General features: G+C 41.5%; 3 long non-coding RNA genes across 3 annotated transcripts; 2 read left to right on the forward strand and 1 right to left on the reverse strand.

Moving 5' to 3' along the window:
- Positions 1–223: 223 nt before the first annotated feature.
- On the reverse strand, positions 224–1663 carry LOC140549980 (uncharacterized). The gene is made up of 2 exons (XR_011979040.1): positions 1144–1663; positions 224–438 (listed from the first exon to the last, which is right to left on the reverse strand). It is a non-coding gene; the product is annotated as an uncharacterized lncRNA (long non-coding RNA).
- A 2748-nt stretch (positions 1664–4411) lies between these two features.
- LOC140549027 (uncharacterized) lies at positions 4412–15617 on the forward strand. The gene is made up of 3 exons (XR_011978956.1): positions 4412–4611; positions 7561–7654; positions 15426–15617. It is a non-coding gene; the product is annotated as an uncharacterized lncRNA (long non-coding RNA).
- Positions 15618–19586: 3969 nt separating this feature from the next.
- Positions 19587–22140, forward strand: LOC140549028 (uncharacterized). Its single transcript, XR_011978957.1, has 3 exons — positions 19587–19684; positions 20459–20850; positions 20959–22140. It is a non-coding gene; the product is annotated as an uncharacterized lncRNA (long non-coding RNA).
- Positions 22141–22772: the final 632 nt, after the last annotated feature.

The raw sequence follows: 22772 nt of genomic DNA on the forward strand, positions 1-22772 counted from the left end.
AATGCACACTTTAAGCCTTTTAATATGTTAGTGTTTTAGGCTTGATGTGTACTTTGTTTAGTTACCAGAAAAATACTGTTTACAACCAAGTTAAATCTAGGTTAAAAACTTTTTTTTTTTTTTGAACTCTTAACGTTCTTGTGTAACATACTGTCACCCAATGTAGTTAAAACTTCAATTAACATCATAAAAAGATCAAGAAAAAGGAAAACGCACAGCTAGAAACGTTGTCCACAATCAGTTTTATTTGTTCGAAAATTCCACTTCATTTTCTGTCGTCGGCTTTCGTAATTGACAGTAAAGGGTTAGCCGACTGTGTCTGTGAGATGGCGGCAGCGGCCATTTTGTGTTATACATTGCCTGGGTGTGGGAGAGTGGGTTGGTTTGAATGCTTATGAGTCAACACAGACAGTCCACTTGTCCACTGCAGCGTGTTTGCTATAAAAAAAAACACACACACAGTACCATGTCATTGTGAAAGCAGAGTCCGGTAGTGCCGAATGTTGGTGTAATCAGTATTCTGAATGAATGACTTCCCGGTGGCCTAGTAATAAACCTGTCTGCTCTGCATGTTGAGGAATTTGTTTGGAATTAGCATTAGCAATTAGCTTCTCAGAACAGTCTTTCTTTACTTGTTGCTTGTGATATCGTGTGCTGGCATTCATACAGGCTTGATTGAGTAAAGTGTCGAGTAAAATGCACGTGCAGTGGCACACGTTACTAACTAAAGCGGCGGTCCCTTAACGAACGTTTGAGCACAGATGCTAGTCAGTGCAGATAATGCAAAGAGCATTTAGATGGGTCAGGTCATGTCAAGCTTAGGTTGTTAGTAGTTGGATGGCAGTGTGTAAGCAGGAGCGTTCCGTGTCCTTACGTGACCCTTGCGCAAGGCATTGTGCAACATATGCATGTATTGGAAATATGCAATTAAATATATATACATATTTTTCATCTGCCCCCCTAGAAATAGGACTGTGGATTGGTTAGGAGCTGTGGCGAGATGTGACGTAGAGAGAACCCCTTCACCGACTGGTGTCTCTACCCTACTCTCTCTCCTCTCTCACTCTCCAAAGCACATGTTATTGTAGAACACTATGGTTTAACACACTCCGAAAAGCAAAGTGATCCGTTCGAGGCTCTTACCCACTCTTCTTTAGCCCGCTCTGTTTCCAGCATGGGCTAAATCCTCGGATCCTCAGATGCTGCCCCTCGAGTAATGTGGCAGGGTTGAATTGAGTCCCTGTGTGTGTGTGTGTGTGTGTGTGTGTGTGTGTGTGTGTGTGTGTGTGTGTGTGTGTGTGTGTGTATCGGACTGTGGGGGCGCACCCATTCCCTTCTGGACTGACTTTGGTTCGGAAGGCTGCTTCGTGTCTGTCCTCACACACACACACACACACACACACACACACTACAGCCAGCTACAGTAGCAGCCATGTTAGAACCCATGGAAACAGGGCATTTACAGTGTGACACTACAGGAAAGAAAGCAGAAGAAAGTTTCCCCCACCTTGTCTTTAGATTTGTCCCGATTCAGGGCCATCAGATCATGTGCACTGAAAGGAAAAAAGAAAAATAATCGCACATGAAAACATACATCAGATAAGTCCACTAAAGCGTGCAGAGATTTTGAAAGTCTGCTGTTCTTGCCCTTCTCTCTCCCCACTCCCATTACTTTAGCAGGAGTGAGGGGGGCAAGAGAACGAGAGCTAGCAAGAAGGGAGGGGGAGAGTTTGAGGACTGAGTCCAGACAGGTTTTTTTGGAGTGAGTGAATGGCATACGATGCAGGATATTTGTTTATTGTGTGTGTGTGTTTGTTTATTTATTCATTTCTTTATTTACAATTTCTGTTTGCTTTACAGTAGCATTACAGTAATCTACCTCAAGTGGAGAACAGTGAACGTCAGTCCCAGTGAAAAAGAAGGAAGGTTGTGGGAGATACTAAGAGGGAGGGACAGAATGAAATGGGGCTGGGGGGTGGTTTAAAAAATAGTGTTGGAGGAGGAGGAGAGCAGAAGGAGCTCTGATGAAGCATGAATATGCAAGGCTGGTTCTGCAGCGCTCTAGTGAGGTGTGGTTCTAGTTCAGATATTTTTGGCGTTTTTTGGCTCGCTTGCTCTATCATTGTAGCAGGGCGGGCTTTGAGTGGGTGGGGTGGATGGATGGAAGTGTAGGGGATTAAGCAAGGGAGAAAGAGAGAGAGAGAGAGAGAGAGAGGGCACGTGAGGGAAGCAGTGTGGAAGGGGTGGAGCTTTGCGGTTTTGACGCACTTCCATTGGCTGGGAGTATGAATTTGGGCAATGCTGAAGTTCGCAGGATACGTTGGAGTAGCCACTCGTGAAGGACTGTAGAGCCCTCGTTTCGGAAATAGTCACAGCAGAGCGAAGCGCAGAGTGCAGAAGTGCTTTAATGGACAGCGTTTGACTGCAGGTTTGTTCGCAGGCAGATAGCTCCTGATTTTCTTTTGCTGTAGCTCTCTCAGTCTCTCTCTTTCTTCCTCTCTCTCTTCCTGTGTGTTTGGTGAGATTATGTCTGCACAGAGCTTCAGAATGGCGTGAGAGTGCGTACAGAGTCTGCACGCTGGGGGAGGAGTGGATTGTGTGTCACACTCACTAACTCCCTCACTCCCTCCCTCTTTCTCTATCTCTTTACTCCTCCCGCCCTGGATTTGCTGCCTTTCTACCCTCCCACTCTCTCTCTCTTTCTCTCTCTCTCTCTCTCTCTCTCTCTCTCTCTCTCTCTCTCAAGTGCAAGACCATGTGGGACATATGATGAGAGAGAGGCTCACCACACCGAGTTTCATATTTCAGCCTTAGTCAGCCCCTCTCTCTATCCCTCTCTGTCTTTTGCTCACTCACTTTCTATCGCTCTCTTTCCTCACAAGCTCCCCTCGTTTCCTCCACTCACTCCTCTCTTTAAGCTGTTCACAAGGGGGAGACTGCATGGAGCTCGCCAGAGAAAGCAAGGCAGGGAGGAAAAGGGGGGGTGGAATAGGCAGGAGGAAAAAAAAAAGGAGAGAGAGGGAAAAAAAAAACGTCGGCTGCTTTTTCTGCTGCTGCGAGGGCCTCCCCACCGGCGGGCCCAGCCAGAGAGGGAGGGCTTCCAGCTCCCCTAAGAGGATTTAACCCTCTGTCTGCAGCAGCGCGCTGCACTGCAGCCCACCCAAAACCCTGCCAACAAGTCACGCTTCCTAGCGCATTGCTCCATTTTTTGGGGGGTATTTTTTTCTACAGTTTGCACAATGGATATTTCGCATTTGTTGTTGTTTTGGATTTTTTTTTTTTTTTTTTTGGCTGCTGTTTTTTTTTTTGTAGTTTTCGTAGATTTGGACTCTGTTACTTACAGAGGCAGATCTTTTTGGCATTTTTCCGGGCGCAAGAGATTCTGTAGGTAGGTTCTTATCTGTCTGACTGACGGGCACTCCATGCTTCGGCCCAGGGTGGGCCTCCCAGCGCCGATTGCGGCTCGGCCTTGGCACTCGTAGAGAACCGTTGAGCTGCTTTTTGTTTCTCTGTATCGAGGAGAACACTGCCTTAGCCTTCCAAATAGTGCCAGGTACACATTTTTGGAAGTACTGCCCCCCCTGCTGCCCTCCTACCCTCTCTTTCATTTTCTCTCTCTCTCTCTTTCTTTCTCTCTCTCTTACTCCCTTTCTTGCTCTCTTTCTCAGTTCCGTCAGGGCTAGTAGCGTGCAGCAGCTCTGTCTGGGACAGGTGCCAATTGCTCACAAAAGGCTGCAAAAAAATGTGGGCCACGGGACGGAAAGTGGTGCACAGATTTGCACTGTGAAAATGTTACACAGGCGCGCGAGAGGGGGGCAAGCGAAAGGAGGGGAGCGTGGTTCCCCTTCCGTGTGGCAGATTCTTTGGTCTTCGCTTGCACACTTGCTCCAAGAACTTGAGCAGAAACCCAGCCACCACCAACGCCAACGCCGCCACCACCGCGACCTGGGACGCGCTTTACAAAACCACGCTTTTCCAAGTTGGGTCTTGCTGATGGTTCAGAACCTAGCAGAAGAGAAAAGAAGACGGACAAGGGAGAAAAGGCATGACTGAGAGACGCAAGAGGGGGGGGGGGGAGAAGGAAAGAAGGAAAACGGAAGGAGGAGGAGGAGAAGAAGAAGAAGGAGAGGGGGGTGCCTTTTCCAGCCTGTTAAATGTTCCTCAGGCCCAGCCAAAGCGAAGGCAGGAGCTGCATGCTGATTTGCATGCAGCAGACATGCTAATTGTGTGTTTTCTAACATGCTCCATTCATTGGGACGAGGCTGCGCTCCACAGACGGGCTTCACACACGCCTCCCAGACACCCTCGTGGCCTCCTATTGTTGCTGAGGCCCAGCCAGCCGCTTTAACCCAGCCAGCCGAGCCTGCAGGTCTGGGCCCAGGCTCGGCATGGAGCAGGGGGATAGCCTGGAGCTCCGGGCTGCTGCGGAGAGAGAAGGGAGCGGGAAGACTCTGCCTGAGCCCCCCTCTCTGCTCTGGATGTTCTCCATCATCTCTGGGCCTCCACATCGAAGACCGGGTGGCAGAAAACGGCTGGGCGAAAAGCAGAGAGGCCTGCCGAAAATCCCAACGCGACAGCGCTTGCTTTTACAGCCTCCAGTGTTAGATTAGTGTAAGTTATGTTCAGATTTGTTTCTTTGTGGGTGAGTTTGTGCGTGCGTGTGTGTGAGTTTGTGCGTATGTGTGTGTGTGTGTGTGTGTGTGTGTGAGCGTGAGCGTGAATCTTTTTGCATGTCTGTACCGCCTTTTCAGAGTTACGACATTTTCAGGATTGCTCTCTTGCGCATGTCTTATCCGAGATTTCCAACACGGCCATGTTTTCTTTCGCAACACATATTGTGCATACAAATATGCATGTATCTAGATTAGGCCTTTTCTCACAGTTATCTCAGTCCTGCTGTGCATTCTAACGTATCAAGTATGTCTTCAAAAACCACCAGAGCTCCAGTGTTTAAAAATTTGGAAGTGTAACCACCGTGACAATATATCATACTTCGTAGGACTAATAATTTAGCCTGTGATGCCATTTCGCGTTCTGTTTGTCAGTTGTTTGCCATTTCGCCAACCATTAGCGAGAGTTTTTAGTTAACACATTTAGGAAAAATTGCTGTCTTTTATGGTCTATGAAGGCCCCTATTCACAAAAATGCGCCAAAATAGTCAGATGTGGGTGAGCAGGTCTTTTGAAAATTCAAACAGCACACCACTACAATTTCTTCCAGCAAATATTGTTTTCAAAATGGCGGCGTAATTCATTTCAAATGGATTCTGCTACACAGAAATATTTTCATTCTTCAGCAGAACCGAGGATTGGCCTGTGGTGCAGTGTGTTTACAGTGTTTGCCACACGTATCTGCATATTTCAGTTATAATACATTATAATATATATATTTTTTTAAAGATTTATTTATTTGATATTTTTAAGACATTTGGAATGATTTCTTCCTTAAATGCCAGGCTGCTGGGTTTTCACACACCTGTATAAGGTAAAGTGAGCCCTCCATGAGAAGAGCATCTTCTGTCTATACAGTTTATATATGATCTTCTTCTTTTTTTTATTCATTCTTTTAACACCTTGGTTTATAGCTGTACACTCAGATAGAGGGAGAGAGAGTGTGTGTGTGTGTGTGTGTGTGTCCAAGCATTTCTTTACGTGCACTTGCCACTGCTTTGCTGCACCTCACTTTTTGGTATTATCATGAAAGCTGAAATATGACTTCTACCTATTTCTCTTTCCAATATTTCTATATTTTTTCTCAGCTGCTTATCTCAGTGGGTAAGTGTGTGTGTGTGTGTGTGTGTGTGTGTGTGTGTGTCTGTGTATGTATGTATGTATCAGAAAAAAGCACAGAGGGAGAGACACCAAAAAGTTTAAAGGAAGTTACAAATTCTTAATGAAACGCCTGGCGCTGATGCGTGCCGTCATTTGAACAAAGTGTTATTTAATATTACATGTTCTCTTATGTAAACACTAAGCTCACTAAGCTCACTCAGCCAAAGAAACACAAATGAGCACACAGATTACAGCAACGTGGTCTCCTGAACAGTCGGACAAAACTAGCTCCTTTATTCGTTTTACAAAAGCAAGATTCAAGTTCAAGTTCACTTTACATTTCACAGCCTCAATGTTAAACTCACTGACACACATGCACTCATACATACACTTGTATTTAGACACAAACCTTGTATCTCCATTTTTGCGGGTGTGAATCTGGCAGTTGTTCTGGCATCTATTGAAAGTTAAGACTTTTGTATTTTTTCTTCTGTAAAGTTACAGTTTTGGAGACACAAGGTTTCTGTGTGACAATGATTATTTATATATATGTGTGTGTGTGTGTGTGTGTGTGTGCGTGTTGTGGGAGAGATAGAATAAGAGAGGATTTTATTATTTTTATTATTTTTTAACAATAGCAATGCGCAAATAAATTTCATTACAGGACTGTGCTTGAACTGTGTGATTGTGTTTGACGTTTTAGGTGTGTTTATGTTGCAGTGCAGAATCTTACTGTTTAGAACAGGAGAAATGTGAGGTCACTTAGTTCTGGTCATATTTATTGTAGATAAAAAGTCCATGATTTGAAAGTGTGAGTGACTTTATTATTACGCATTAGACAGAAAAAAATGTTACACTATTGCATTTATTTTACTTCCATTTTCTCTCTCTCTCTCGCTCTGTTTTTCTTTCTCTCACTCACACACACTCACACACCCCAGTATTATATTAACAATGTAATGTAAGGAAAGAAATTGCCTAGAAATCAATAAAGTGACCATTGTGGTGATTTTAGATCGGTTTCTATACAAACGAACGGAGCCAGGCCTTACATTTATTTAGATATTTATTGGAATAATACAACCTTTATTGTGTGTGTGTGCGTGTGTGTGTGTGTGAGAGAGAGAGAGGACATGGGTGTATAGTTTGAAATTCATTATAAATTGAGATTATACTTTTTGAACCCTGGAAACTTCTAATCAGAATGTTTTAGTTTGATCGCGAGTCAGATCAGTTTACTTTGTGAAAATATAACATGACCAATGTAATAGTTTGAAAGTTTGTCAGTATAAAATCCACTTTTGTGACTGCGATTGGTCAATAGATATGTTCAGTAATTCTCACTCAATAGATTTGAGCCTTATTTAATTACATTAATACACTCTCACTAGACCAGATAATTTCACCAGAAATTAAAAAGCTTAAAAACTTATTTTGTTAGAATTTATAATATATGATTGTTGGATTTTATGCAAATAATGCAAATTGTTGGATTTTGTATGATTAGTGATTTGTAGGTAATTTATGAATTGATGTATTGATGAATGTATGTGTATATATGGTAAAACAAGATGCAGATATAAGCAGTATATACTGTTCACTCCATATATAAAATAGTAGAAACAATTTTTGTATAATGTTATCAAACAACTCTTTACAGTCATTTTCTTTTTCAAAATAATAATAATTAAGACAATTAAATGAAATGCATATAATTTCATATAATACAGACGGAACCATTTCAATTGATAGCCAGGAATAAAAGCAATGTTTTCTCTGTTGTTTTTAGGAGGGACTGAAGCTTACAGCTCTTCTGAACACACTCACTGCTGGAGTTAACAGCACTGTGAGGACACACATGACCTTCCCCTGAGAAAGCACAGGTGAGAGACAAAAGCACTGTGATCATTATCCTTTTGATTTAAAAAAAAAAATCTAACACTAACGCTTAAAAATGGAGAAATCCTTGTTCAGTTTGTTTATTTTCCATGTAAAACTTTTCCTCGTCTAGAATATTCTTTTTAAAACAAGTGTGATATCTTTTTTATGGCTCCTGTTGATTAGACATAATCGATTGGAGCTTCCTATGTCTGTATTTCAGATTTGGTATGGAAATATTTGGATCCCTCATTATCATGTTTCTCAAACTCAAGTTCAAGTTTAAGGTCATGGTGGCCTTTTTTGTTTTTGCATTTTCTCTTTTTATCTTTATATGTCTTTGCACAAACATCATACATCAAATAACTTTTTTAGTCATATTTGAATTTAGATGTTACTTTCACATTTTCTGAATATTTTTCTTATTTTATACTGTGTAAAACAGTATTACTTAACGTACCCAGGGAATCAGCCTCTTACAGGCAAGCTACAGCTCCCCTGTTACTAAAGGGGGAGAATGTTTCAAAGACTGTCAGTCACTTGCTTGTAGCAAATGAAATAACCAGAAGGAAATAAAGAGGTGGGATTTCTTATCCTTTTTTTGCCACCAACCACATTCTCATGTTCAGATCCACAGGGAAGCTACCAAATTCAGACAGGTTTTTGTAGCGCTTGCGACGGTTGGACTTGTGGAGAGTGTTATTTGTGTACCAGTAAGGATGTGTGAGCTACACATGCAGTTAAATATCACATTTAGCAGAAATATAACAAAAACATATTTTAATAATTTTTAAATCTATTTGCTGGTTCAACACTGATACTCAATATTAAATAGAAAGATAGAAACTGACATGTGATCTGGTATTAAGACATGCACTCTTCAAATCAAAGTTTTTAGGAACAGAATTTTCTAAATGTATGTAAACTTGCGGTGGTAATGGATCTAATCGTTTGCCACGTGTCCAGCACCTCTATATGGTGCTTTAGAGGGGACGTTGAAGAGCTGCTGATTGTATTCTTCCTGCTATAATATATTTTTGGGGTTCTCTAAGTTCTTTTTTAATCCTGAAATCAGTGGAGAGCTCTAGCAGAGTTCAATAAGCACAGGGTCGAATTCTGTTGCAACAAACCAGAGCGTTTGTTCAAATGTGTGAGACCATTTTGACCATTTCAATGTGCATAATTATTATTTGTAGATGATATAGCATTAAAACGTCCTATTTAAAAGTAGATAGTAAAGAACCATTTAGTGTCAAGTTTGTGCCACTTACCTAAAGCTGTAGAACCCCAAAATATCTCTTCCATGTAGTAATTTGTGCTTTATTATGGTTAATCCAAAAAACATTTGTTAAAATCCATAGAATCGATTGTCAATGGTTGTTAATATATTCCACATTTTCATTTTCATTCCGCATTTTCAGCATACTCTTATTTGTATGCAGAGAGGAAATCCTTCAGTGAGTGTTTTGTTGGCCCTAAACCTGTTGATACTAAAGAATATGCAGATGAAAGCCCCTTAAAAGCAGAATTTCACTCTAGTTTCATATACATAAATGCATTTTCAGGAAACTAACCGACCAATATGTTAGTGAGATTGAATAAATAAATGCATAGATGCATAAATACATTCTTATAGTGTGGCTTCACAGGGTGTATTTTAAGCATAAGTGATTCAAACTTGTGTGCTTGGGCATGGGTATTTTCCTAAATGTCAAAATTCATTTTCAGACTGGCCTCCCTTACACAAGCATGAAACACTTACTGTTCCTTCTCTTCAATAACAGGACTAAATAGGGACGAGTAATTAGTCATGCGTTTAGTCATGAAGAAGAGCCCTTCACTACTCTGGAGTAACCAGTGTGGGCACATTATGGCAGATTTAGTCATGATGATGAACTGCCAGTGTGTTCTTTCAGCCAATGCATTCACCCACACACTCCATACCCACTCATACACGCACACGTTTGGTGTGGTACAGTAATAGTTTGTTTGTCGAATCATTAAAGGCATTGTTTTTCGTCATTGTACACATTCAGTTGAATTTCTCGATTAAGCCTTGGCCTCAGTACATGTTGCCTGGCTTTAAGACAACATCAGATGCTTGTGATTGTTCGAATATAAACAGACTTGGACTCCTCCAGAGTCAAACCCTCATTCCCTTCCCTCTCTCATCCATTTCTGTGCCTAAAGCATCGACAAAATGGCCGACCTTCTTTCTGCCTGGAGACTCTCTGCACCCATTTTGTGCATTAGCCAGAGTTGCCAGGTGAACACGGAGTGGTCAAGTATGGAAGAGAGGCGATGAAGGATGGGTGGGAATGAACACCAGCAGGCTCATGGATATGCCTGGATAGAACGTTAAGTAGATAGATCGATTGATAGATAAAGGAGTGAAGTGCAGAATTCTTCTTTTCTTATTAAAACGGCTTAATTGTTGCCGACCGACTGCATATAAACAAGTAGCTTTGCAGTGCCCTGGACCTTTCCCAGCTCCACTTCTCAAAGCTCTGACCTTGGGCTAATGCCATAAATCGTTGTTTTCCATTTCTGAAAAAAAAAAAATACTGGCAAGGTCCCGCAGTAGTTCTGATCCCCCTCCTACCCCACCCGGGGTCCCCCCCCCCCCCCAGCCATTTGGCTAGGAATACAACCTGCTTACAGTGCATAAGTGGCTAGCACTGTGGCTTCACTACCCCGCTGATGCTGTATGCTAGCTCCTCTGGAATTCTGCACATGCCTGGCATTTGGTTACTCAGCCAGATGGTGGAAACATCCTAGAGACAGTTCTACTGTCTGGTCATACTACCAGAGACTCTAGCAGAGCTTGCTAATAACGTATTTAGCAAGACAAGTTCCCTGGAAATCTGTTCATTGAGGGCTTTAAATTGTTTAACTAACATTTATTGTTGTTTTATTTTCTTCATTGTTGGAACTAAGAGAAGGCAGTATTGCAAAAATCACGTATTACAATACTTGAAGATGTTTTCTTGATGCACAATATATTGATATTTAGTTTGAACGCATTGAAAATCAGCTAAAAAGGACCAGTCAGACAGTGATTTTAGGTTGGTGGAAGTACTGATGATACTCACGATATACTCCAAAACATGTTGCTATATAAAGTGATGTAATTCTTTACAATAACACATAACACTCATGTTGTTATGTCACAGCAGCTCCGGGTCACATTGTGTGAACATTCTAGGATGAATGGATCAACAGCAGTAGTCCGGGATCATGTGTTAAATCTTGTTAAATTAACATCTTGTTGTCTTGTCCTATAAGGTTACTATTTTTGAGATACATGGCTTCGTTAGGACAACAACATGATGTTATTATCATTTATCAAAGCTTCGCCTATGAAAAAATGTAGTGGAAGCTTTTTTTTTTTTTTTTTTTTAATCCGATGCAGGACCATACAAATCCAAACAGGTTCGCTCACATACAGTAAGCAAGGAATGCCAGTCTGGAAAAGTGTTATTCTTGCAGTGAACTCCAAGTTCATTCCTCGTGTCCTTTTCTTTAGGCTGCATCCGGCTCCAGCTTGGCACACAACACCATCCATATTGTGTTTATGAACATGAATTAGGAACCACATTGCGTAACTGTGCCCACTACACACATATTTCCACACCACCTCGTATACGACTGCGGCGAGCACACAGGGCCTCTAGAGCATGCATCTATCAGAGTGAGCGGTGTTGAGTCCCTCTCCCACGAGCCTCCGCCTGGTTAGAGTTCCAAGGAGCAGATGGCATCACTGCATGGCATGAGATATCACAATGTGATGCATCCGCATATGTAAGGGAAAACTGCTCAAGCAAAGCTTAAAGGAGAGGCAGGTTTCACGTTCTGCTGCAATCTTGGAAGAAGCAGAAAATGTTCTTTTTAAATTATTATCATCCTAAACAAGGCACCTCTTTGTTGGGTTGCTTATTTGCTTGCTGGAAGGGATTAGGGCTGTTTAGCTATAATAGTCTCAGTTGCTAATGCACTGCTTAAGGTTAGGGATCCTCTGGGTCTGCTGTGGAGCTTTGAACAGGGTCGAAGTATGCGAATGGAACTCTATTAATAGCCTAGCAACAGATGCATTTCTGTCTCCCAATGGTGGGGGGGTTGCACAGTCAGGGCACAGGGTTCGAGAATGCGTCAGCCCTGACAGGCCGTCTCTGTCAGCTAGCTGGGTAACTCTCCATCACCCGCCGCTTGCCCTCTGCTGCTTCAGCACTGATCACTTCCCAGGTCCACTTAAAATAGGGCAGGTCCTGCAGTTCATACACTTGGCTAATTAGACCAATGAACTAAAAAGGGCTCACAAAATGAGAATTAGTCTGTGTTCAGGTGTCTGACCTAGCCAGACACGTGAGTGAAAGTCGAATCTCTTCACTGACTGGGAGTGCAGCACAATCAGTGCTGAACGTTGGGAATCAGAGTTCGGTCCTCAGGTGCTTTTGGCAAATGCAAGCGTTCTGAATAGAAAACAGGATGCAGCTGGTCCCCTGAATGAATACAGGAGAATGAGTCAGGAGCGATCAGTGTAAGTAATGCCCGATAACTTTATTTTGGCTTGTCACTGAGGTGCGTTCTCATATTGTGTCACCAATCAGAGACTGCGGAAACTCTGTCAATAACTGGCTGAATTTGGCCACTGCACGTAGAAAACAGCTTTAGATGTTCTGATCTAGCCCAGGAAATTTCAGCTTTGGGGAACAATGAATGCTAACTCATGACACATCATGGTGATCATTATCAAATCTAGTCTGGCACTAAGCCCCTACTTTGTATTGTCTTGTACTTCATGATAAATTATATACACTGCTTTGAGGGCATGTCATATTGTGCACTTTAACATGTAATGGAACCGTTTGGTGACAAGCCGTGGTTCTGCTTTCTGCGATCGAATACTACATGGGCATCGTAATGCGACTGGATTGAGGACAGACTCATCCAGAGCTCATTGATGGCTGGCTGCTATGCATTCCTCAGTTCTTTTGAAGTCTGCAGTCAGATTCAAAGCCTGCCCACTGAAGTACCCCCTAGCAGACCCTCTCTTGTGTCAACCTTTGGGGCATTACAAAATGTGTGAAGTTCTGATCTCTGTTACAGTTACGGTTACTTTATTTTCCCACTCAATTTTAGTATTAATGTTAAATTTTGGTCATGGTCTCTGCCTCTGTGGTTTAATTGTGGAGAGGTTTTCGATTATTTTAAACATATGAAATTCCATCCGGTTGGTTGTTACTAATTTGAGCACAAGAACCAAGCTACTGTAAATGTCTACCTCTCTCTGATTTTAGGAACACACTGAAAGATCCATTGTGGTCAGTGTATTTTAAAAAAGAATCCAAATTGTTTATAGCAGAGGGTACTACTGGTTGCACAGTTAGTGGTGTTAGCCCAGTGGTCAGTCAGCCTGGCAATGAATCAGGAGGTCATGGGTTTAATCCAAGCAGGTAATTTCCTGCTACTGTTACTTTAACCTTCACTAAGGTACTTACAGCCTTATGACACTGTGTTAGTAGTCATGTGAGTGTAGTTTTCCAGACCGTGGCCTCTGAGAAGGTCGCTACCTTTATGAAGCAGGGCAGCATGGAATTACATTTATTTACCTGCTGACTGGAGAGTGGATTGTTGTCACCATACATCCATAATATCCCATTTAGCATATGTGAGCTATTATGTTAATGTTGCTGAAAATTATAAACCTAAATCTACTGTACATCTATTTTGAGACTGTCCATGTGTTTTCTCATTCTCGTGCCTTCATGTTCGATTCCGTGCTTGCTTGCGTGCCTGAGCACGTGCATTACTGTACATATGCGTTAGCTCCATTCGCAGCGTTAGCTGTGCTCACCCTCACTCTTAATTCCTGTATCAGCTGCAGAGGTGATGGGGAGGTCACGGTGTCTGTCTCAGAACAACACTCCCCCCCTCCCACCCCCCGGCTTCTCACTCCAGCCAGCACTACACATGTGTAACAGGAGCCTCCGCCATGTATAAATAGTTGTTTCAGGCCAGTGCCCGTTAACCTGGGGCCACAGCACCCTCGGGCTCCGTATTTAGCCTTTTCACACTGCCGTCTGGATTTCTTCGTTTGCACCCAGGGCCCTTCAGTGGACAGTCATAACATGGTCAAGGGAGGAACCTTAAAGGGGGTATCTTATTTTAGGAGTGCAACATACTGTACTAAACAGTGTCTAATTATGAGAAGTAAGGCTTTACATACGCTCACATTATATGTGTGACTCATTAACTGGCACTAATATGTGTTTAAGGCCATTTCTATTGGTCCATGAAATGAACACACAATGTAAAGAGAAGCTGCAATTCTGCAAATGTGTGAAACCGTAAAACAATTTACGAGATTTTAATGACAGCTGTGAAATACATCATTACAACTGCTGACTTTGTGCTCTGAGCCTTTGCGTTGTCTGTGTGCTAATTGATGTATATAGGCTATATATTGATGTATACCAATAAAACTGAAGAAATGTCTTAATAAGCTGTAAAATAGAATCTATAGAAATGCAATCCAGTTCATTAGATTAAAGCAGATGATGAAGACATGGCTAGAGGATTTTGGAGGAGCCTGTCTCATTTAAACCCTAGACATTCAGTTTGGTTTGCTCTTGATTGTTGAAGTGAGTGGTGTCACCAAGGTGAGATGCAAAGAGGCCCACTCTCTGAGGCCCTCAGAAAGAAGGTTGTAGGTGCAGATGAGTCTGGAAATAGATCTAAGAAGATCTCAGAACACTTTAAATCAACTGTTCCACTGTCTGCTAAATCATTTACAAGTGAAACAACAGCCAACGTGGCCAGTATTTAGACAGATCAGTAAAGTGTGTACCACAAAGACTGATCTCACAGGAGTGATGCAACAATAAATACAGTATTTTATTGACTTATTTTATTTTGTGTTATTGACTGATTGTAAATGGCTTTATAGCATTAGAACATCTTAATCTATATTGTATTGTAAGAAGAATAATAAGGAATAATAAATATTTTCAGAGAAAACAAATCACTGTGGTCCTCTGTGAAACTGCATTTGATTCTGGCATAATTTATGGAGTGGATAACTGTACTAGAGACATGATTACCATAACAGTAACAGTATTATTCATGTTTCATTTTCATGTTTGATACAAATCACAATAATTGCAGTCTATATTTCACATTTTGGAGGTGCATCAAATTATATATTTGTGTTAAATGCATGCGTTCAGCTGCATGTTTTTAATCCAAAAGCAAATGCTTGGTTTGTCACCTGAACAAGCAGCTTCACAGATATGTTGCATAGCAACAGCTGAGATTCTTCCATCTTTTCCTTCCAAGGAGCATTTCCCAACTTTACAGCATACTGTCGTTCTGGGTTTGCGTCTTTAGTGTTTCGTAAAAATAAAATAAGACTTATGCTTACACTGAAAATAAAGGTGCTACAAATGGCTCCTTTGAGCAGTGCCTTTAGAAGAACCATGTTTGGTTCTGCAAGGAACCATGTTTGTAATGTGTGTGTGTGTGTGTGTGTGAGGAACATTTTGAAGGTCTAAATATTCTTCCAGTTTATTGGTTTTTCCACTCAAACATCTTGTAAGAAAAAAAAATGACAAATGTTCTTTAAAAGATCTATTTAGGGTGGTATTTTTGGTCACATTTTATTTTTAATATATATTTTTTCTCTCCAGTGTTAGGTTTGTTGTTTAACATTTAATAAAACAATATAATAATAAAACAAATAATTAAAAAAATAATGTTTTCTGTTTTCACATACTGCAGGTGGAGACTAGAAGATGAATTTAATGACAAGTGCAGTCCAACATGAGGAATGATTAGTTTCAATATTCCCTGCATTTCAGGTACGGTACTGTAGGTAAGTCAAATTCTGGTTAGAGATATGTATCTGTTCACAATTCTAAGTGCTATTATTGGGGGCTGTGGTGGCTCAGTGGGTTAGAGTGCTGGTTATTTATCACAAGGTTGAGTGTTTGATACCCAGCTCCACTAAGCTGCCACAGTTGGGCTCAGGTGGGCTCCAGGTGTGCTGTAGCACGGCTGACCCTGTGCTCTGACCCCAGCTTCCTTAGCCGGGCTATGCAGAGAGAAAAAAAGGCATATTGTTTACACTTAAACAGTACATTCCATACAAATGCTGCTGTTTTTGTTCTTGCTCTTCTTGTGACTGAGAACATATGAAGCCCTGTTTCCAGCCAGACCAGCAGCCGATTTGCAGTGCATCACGCTGTCCTTTGGGGTGAGGTAGTAGGTTGTATAGTTTTAGGGTCATACCCTTCCTGTCAGATAACTATACAACTTACTGTCTTTCCTGAAGTGGCAATAATATCATCGTCATGCACAACGAGTATCAGAGAGAGAAGATCAGAGGCCACTGAAGCAAGGCGGGGTTGGACTGACTGTCTTTCATGCAGCCTAATTATCTTGCAGTATGTATGAGTATATGTATGAGTTGCTTGAATTCATGAAAAGCATTTATGAAGTGTCTTTATGTCTCTCTTTACCCTGAGGCTGAGGCTGCACACTGCAATGCTGGCTTATTGTACTCTTCAATGTGATGCTTTCAAAATTCTCAGGAAAACCTGAAAGCACCTTTTAGCAGCTCATTATCACAGATGTACATTTAACAGCTGTTGCAGTAGTTACAGGAAGTGAGTGGATAGTAGAGTGAATGGGTATTCTGCAAACCCACTTTGCCTGCTTGTGTTAAGTTGAATGATTCCTTCAGTTTCTGTAATGAGAGTCAAACAATTACACTACCTACATATTTTGCTTTGCAGATATGCATGGATAGTCTAGTGATATTTTTTGACATAACTTATAAATACTGTACAAACTGTAATAAATGTCATGGTGCTTCACGTGTGTAAACATTTACCTGAGTGTTTGTAGAAGAACTATGAGAAAGTTAAGAAGCTTCTACTATGTGAAGACAAGTCTATCCACGTGGCCAGCCTTCCTCCTGTTCACCCTATTGGGCAGTTCCTGATGTTCGTACAGGGTGAGGTAGTAGGTTGTGTGGTTTCAGGGTAGTTATTTTGCCCCATCAGGAGATAACTATACAACCTACTGCCTTCCCTGGAGGGCAGCGATACAACACCTAATCGCCAGCAGGGGGTGGTACTCACCCTTCATCTTTTCCACCAAGGTATTTGAAGGACTTTGTAGTATATCTGGATACATTGGTGTTTATATTCTAAATGTATATCTGAAAACAAGCTCCTGGCTGTGTGCTGACTTCAGAAACCCTGGTAAGTGGCTGGTAGCCTGAGTTTAGGAAAGATGAGTTAGCAGCCAGAAGGTCATTGGTTTAAATCCCAGGTATTTTTGGTTGTGCACTTAATGTCATTCTGTTTGAGGTGGCACTGTGCTTCTCCAAAACTGGGCATAGTTACACAGCAAAATGAGCAATTTCAACATAGCTGACATTAGAGCTTTTTTCTGCTAGGCAACATCTGGCATCAGTTAGCGTTGGTGATTTTTGTCTTCCCATGTTTCTTTTGTGTGACTCTCCTTCCTCCCTCCTGAGATTGTGTTATAGCTATCCTCTGTCTTTTACTTTGCTTCATGGTATTCATGTTAAAGGATTACCGAAATAAGATAAGGCACAGTAAAAATAAAAAGGCAGTGACATGGGTGTTCTCAGAAGATGTTCTCATCACTTGTTCTGCTCTGAAAATCTGCTCTGTTCGAATGGCAAGCCAACAATAAAACAGTGTCAATAAAGGGCCTCTTGTTGACTCTTATTTCACTTAGCTCTATAGTATTGATCAATTAATGTGCTAGCCACCAGACAACCTAGAGGGAGTGAGGACGACATGTTTTAAATAATACATTAACAAAAGCCATTAGACCATTTTGTTCCATATACACACAGCCTTTGGGACCAAACAGCAACACAGTTAAGCGTAGCATCGGTTCGCAGTAGTCAAGAGTAAAAGTACATACTGAAACATATTCCATGTTGTGCATGTACCATTATTATGCATTTTACAGCAGGAAAGCCTTTTTGTCCAAAAGGTTAGAAAGAAAAGTAGAAGTTCGAGAGGTTTGAGCGACTGAGAGACGTTATATTGTTATCTACAGAGCTGTTACCAAGGTCACAAGACACTGCCTGCATAAAGTGAATGCCATTAATATGCACACCTATCTAAATAGAACATGCAGTAGACTGGGGAAAGTGTCTTGCTCAAGGACAAAGTCACAGTCCAGGAAAGCATCAGCTGACTTGTTTGCCACCAGATCTTTGGACCAAAACTTTAGCCTTCTGGAAAGTGGCCTAGCTCCTTAACCCTGACGATGAGCTGTTTGCATACGGTTAACAAAATTGCAAAATTGCTCAAGGCCAGAATCAGAGGTCTGATATAGTATTTCGTCTTTCCACTTGACTTGGAACCTGTGTGCTCCAAATGCAGACTGTAATGAAATGTGGTAATGAAACACTCAAATCCTGTGAAAATGTCAGTGTGTTCAGTGTAGAAGAGTAGAAAAAATTCTGGAGCAGATCTGTTCCAAAAACATCCCTCTGGAAAGTCATTGAGATACAAAGCAGCGGATACTTGAGCAGCTTCTTTGCTGGTGCTGGGCTGGCCTGCTGGAGAATGAGTAATCCAGATGAAGAACACTTTCTCTGCACACTGGTGTTCACCTCACCCAAGCAACAGTTAATCATTAATTTTCTACCATCATGTTCGCCATGATTATCTCTTCCTTCCATATATCTACAGCCAGAAGTATGGGTTACTGCTATACAAGTAATATACACACTAATGTGTGTGAATTTATTTCTACATAATTTATAATTATTTATAATTTATAATTATAATAAAACTATGTATATGCTGGTCTCCCATGTGTATGCTATGTGTCTACTTGATACACTAAAGGGATCCTTATGTAGAAAACAAAAAAAGAGTCTTATTGTAATTGGATATTTTAATATAGCTGGTTAATACAACCTATTTGTTGTTTTGTTGTTGGTAAACATCAGTATGAGAGGATCACTGATGAAAGAAACTTCAGGGCGTCATAGAGAAAGCCCAGAGACCTCCTGCTTTTTGCTTCAAAAACCTAGGAAATGGTGCCATCTACTGTTGGGTACAATAAATAAGAGTCCAGAGCCAAAATAGAACCAGGTCATTCTGCTCAGTGTCAACGAGTCAAACCCAGCCATGTGGGAAATACTCCCTCTAACACGACTGCCTTTACAAAACATTGTTGGTTAGCCTCCACATTAATAAAAAAAATAATAAATAAAAAGTCCAGAAATGGTTCATGATAGGGATGCAGCACTTCCGATTTAATGGGGAACCTTGTTAATTCCTCAAAGCAACATTATGTAGGACTTTTAATTAATTTATTTTAATTTTTTAATTTCATTTTAATTTAAGTATTGTGTTGGACATTCATATTGAAATGCACATTTGGTCTTGCTTGAGCTTAAATATAGAAGTAATATAATGGAATTCATTTTGATGTGGACTTCAAAAGTTCAAATTTCTGTTCATTTCTTGAGAATTAACCCTTTGGCAAGAAATCCCTGGCTACCTGTAATGGTTTGCTCAGAGTGTGAGATTTCTGTGACCTCTGCACTATTTAAGGTGGCTATTTAAGGTTTAAAATTCATTCATTTTTTTTAGATGCGCTGTATGTTGTGGGAATCAGTAGAATTAAAGCTGAGAGCTGTGTCACTTTAGAGGCTGAACATTCAGATGGCACTGGTGGGACAGTTAGATGAAGGCTTCCTTCAGAGGTGAGCACCATCCCCTGGTTTGTGTGCTTTTAAAAAAATCTGTTCGTTTGGAGCAACCTCCAAACTAAGCTCTTTTACCTTTTTGTTTCTCATCTATAATGCACAGCTGTCATTGCATTGTTCTTGCTCCTAGTGACTCTGAACTTTCAACTTTGTGCTCTACTGTCTGGACCTCCTCCAGCTCATCCTCTGACAGCTCCCTCGCCAGTACCCTACGATGGACTGGCACCCTGTCAAGGGAGTACTCCTCCCTTGTGCCCAATGATTTAAGGTAGGCTCTGAACCCTCCACAACCTTGACCAGTATAAAAGGGTAAAGAAATGAACTAGATCAGATTAAGATCATCCTTTATGGCCATTGCACTTGATTTTACCCTCTGCATTTAATCTGTACATGACTGTGAACACTCATACACACACACATACTCTGTGGGCAGCCACATTGATGCCAGGGGAGGAATTGAGGATTAGGTGCCATGTTCAATGGGCACCTCAGCAATGCAGGTCCAGGGGATCAAACCGTTGACCTTCTAGTCTTAAGCCCACTTCTCTAACCATCCATGAGTAGAACCTTCTGCCATTTAAAGCAACTTTATGTAGCATTTTATTTTAAAATAGCAGTGATGCTCCACTGACGGAATAGCGAGAATAGCATCTCTGCTATGTAACTCTGGTGAAGCAGACAGGACACCACTACCATCTACCACATGCTTTTTACTTTCAGTGACGGTTCTGTTTATCTTGGGGTGTCCAGAAATGCATGTGTACAGCATGTCCTTTAGTGGTGGCTCGTAGCACAAATTACACTTCGACTGTAGGGGGAGCCCAGGAGAAAGAAATACCAATTCTCACATAATGCTGCTTTTACGACCTCCACAGAATGTTATGGTCTATACCAATTAAAGGTCTTTCGTAGAACCATACATCCAATTCATGAAACACTTAAGAACCTTTGTTTAGAATAAGGAAAGAGTACAGAATAGGAACGCCTACAGGTGGTCAGATTCAGTACACTACCTGAGCTTCTGTCTTTCTTTGTCACAAAGGCCTTGTGCAATAAGACCCTCACACTTTTGGTCACAAAAACGTCCAGACGTAAGCTTGGAATTTCCCGCTGACAGTGAGGAGCCCCGGGGAGACGCAGAAGGGCGAGGAGGAGGTGGAGACAAGCAGATTTCTGGGTGTGTGTTGTAACACAGTCCTGGTGTCCTCATGTCCTCATGCAGCATCCCTAGGGAAAATGGTGGAGGCTCTGCTTCACTTCAGCCCTGGAGCAGCTCCAGCAACGGCAGTGAGCCGAGGGGATTAAGCCCACCACGTGGTGAGAGGAGCAAGGGCCAGAAACCAGGCAGCTGGTCAGGAGTCTCTGGAGCTTCAGACTCCACCCAGAACATAAAAAAAAGAAATCTGTCCACTCATTGTCCATGGACTCTTTCCAGTTAGGTGCTTTTCAACAGAGCATTCACAGACTTTCAGCTGCTTTTATTTCATGGACCTAAAAGCACAAACGAGCTATAATAAAATATCTGCTGTGATTTATCTTCAGGCGCTGTGGTGCAAGAGGACCGTGGCTTTTTGTCTTAGCACACAGAACAGCGACATCTGTTGGTGAATGTCCCACACTCATCATGCATTCAGTTCCTCATTATTATACTTTATGCATAACATATAGTTGTATCCCACTGAAAATTCATCGTAAAGTGATGTCCCTAGTTTTTTTTTTTTGTTTTTTTTTTACCCCAATTCAATGGAAGAACGGTAAGAAGCCGATCCAGCCAGACCATTTATGTAAGATGTGCTGTTAGTTTATGCTTAATATCTTATCATACAGTCTGACTGACCTCCCTGATCATTCAGCTCCCAGATCCTTTTACTTACTCTGTGTGTGTGTGTACATGTACATATGCATAGTGGTACACACTCTGGACTGATATCATTTGTTCTGCTTTAAATGCTACTTAAATAAGCTTGAAGATTTGTTTGTTTGTTTGTTTGTTTGTTTTTATATGCCCCAATCACTGGCATCCCACCTCTCCCGCAACTTGTGGAATTCTTCCTGATGCCCGCATCAGAATTCTGTACATCAGGTAACACTTTTAAAAAGGCACACTTTTTAGGAGTGAGTGTGTGTTAGGGCTTGTTGCCTGGTGCTAACTCCCCCTGGAATGAGTTTATGCAGGGTGGGATGTCTGCAATATCGGCCTGCTGGATCAGGATTGGAACATCCCTAGGACATCGTAGTCGTAAAGTTAATAACTGTTAGAGGTTAACTTGATGGCACTTGTTGGCACAAGTTGTGGCGGACAGACATTAGCTTGCTTTTAAAGGATTTAAGACTAATGATTCATGGTTACTTCACCTATTTAGTGCTGCAATTATTGCAATTAGTGCAATTATTACTTTTTTGTAACAACAGAACAATTATTTTACACATACAAGACTCTTCCTGTGACTCTGTTTGTGTGTGTGTGTGTGTGCATGATCCGTCTATCTGCATGTTGTCTGTGTCCTCTGACCGTCTGATATGAGATATTACACAGTCATTCAGCCCCTCCAGCCTGTCCTCATGGCTCTGAGTCAGTGCTGTCTGACTGACCAGCTGGAGCTCAGTTTAAACTTGCAGGCTGGGTGAAGCAAGAGATGTTTTGGACCTAATGATGTATGAGTGTATTTATCATATGCCCAAACAAAAAACAAACAAACAAACAAACAAATGAAGAAAAACTAATGGGTCCATATCTAGGAAAAGCACTTAAACAGCTACAGCTTAATAAAAATGTAGTTTCACCACACCTGTTTCCAGTTTTCCCTTAAGCGCTGGATGAGGGGTTTTAGATTTCAGAGCTTTAGGCAGGAGCTGAACTTGGCAGGCAGGTGGATCTCCAGGAGGAGAGTTGGTGACCACTGCTACGAACTCTGTGGTTAATCCTGCTGCAACTCAGCCAAGGCCTTCCTTGATCAAATAAATCTAAGAAATCAAAATATTTAATCTTATCACACCACAAAGCAGCTTGAGCCTTCAAAATCCACCCACCGCTATGCCACTGTCACAGCTCCAGCTAGCTCCAGCTTTTGGTCTTGGCTACTGTTATAGCCAGCCTCCATTCACAAGACAATGTGTGCTATGATGCTACTGCTACATGCCACCTTTGGATGCATGCATGGGAGCAGAGAATCCTAAACATGAAGTACTGAAGTAAACCGAAGTAAACATCCTGTTACTTTAGTGAAATAATGACTGGATTGAGGCAGAAGAAATTGAAGACTGAAGAAAGCAGAAGTACCCATGTATCAGCTTTCAACAAAGTAACTTGTGCTTAACGTAAAGAACTGCAGAGAACCTGTTTAGTACATCCAGCA

The sequence above is a fragment of the Salminus brasiliensis genome, chromosome 2 (assembly GCF_030463535.1).
Source record: "Salminus brasiliensis chromosome 2, fSalBra1.hap2, whole genome shotgun sequence".
In the NCBI taxonomy this organism is placed as follows: Eukaryota; Metazoa; Chordata; class Actinopteri; order Characiformes; family Bryconidae; genus Salminus; species Salminus brasiliensis.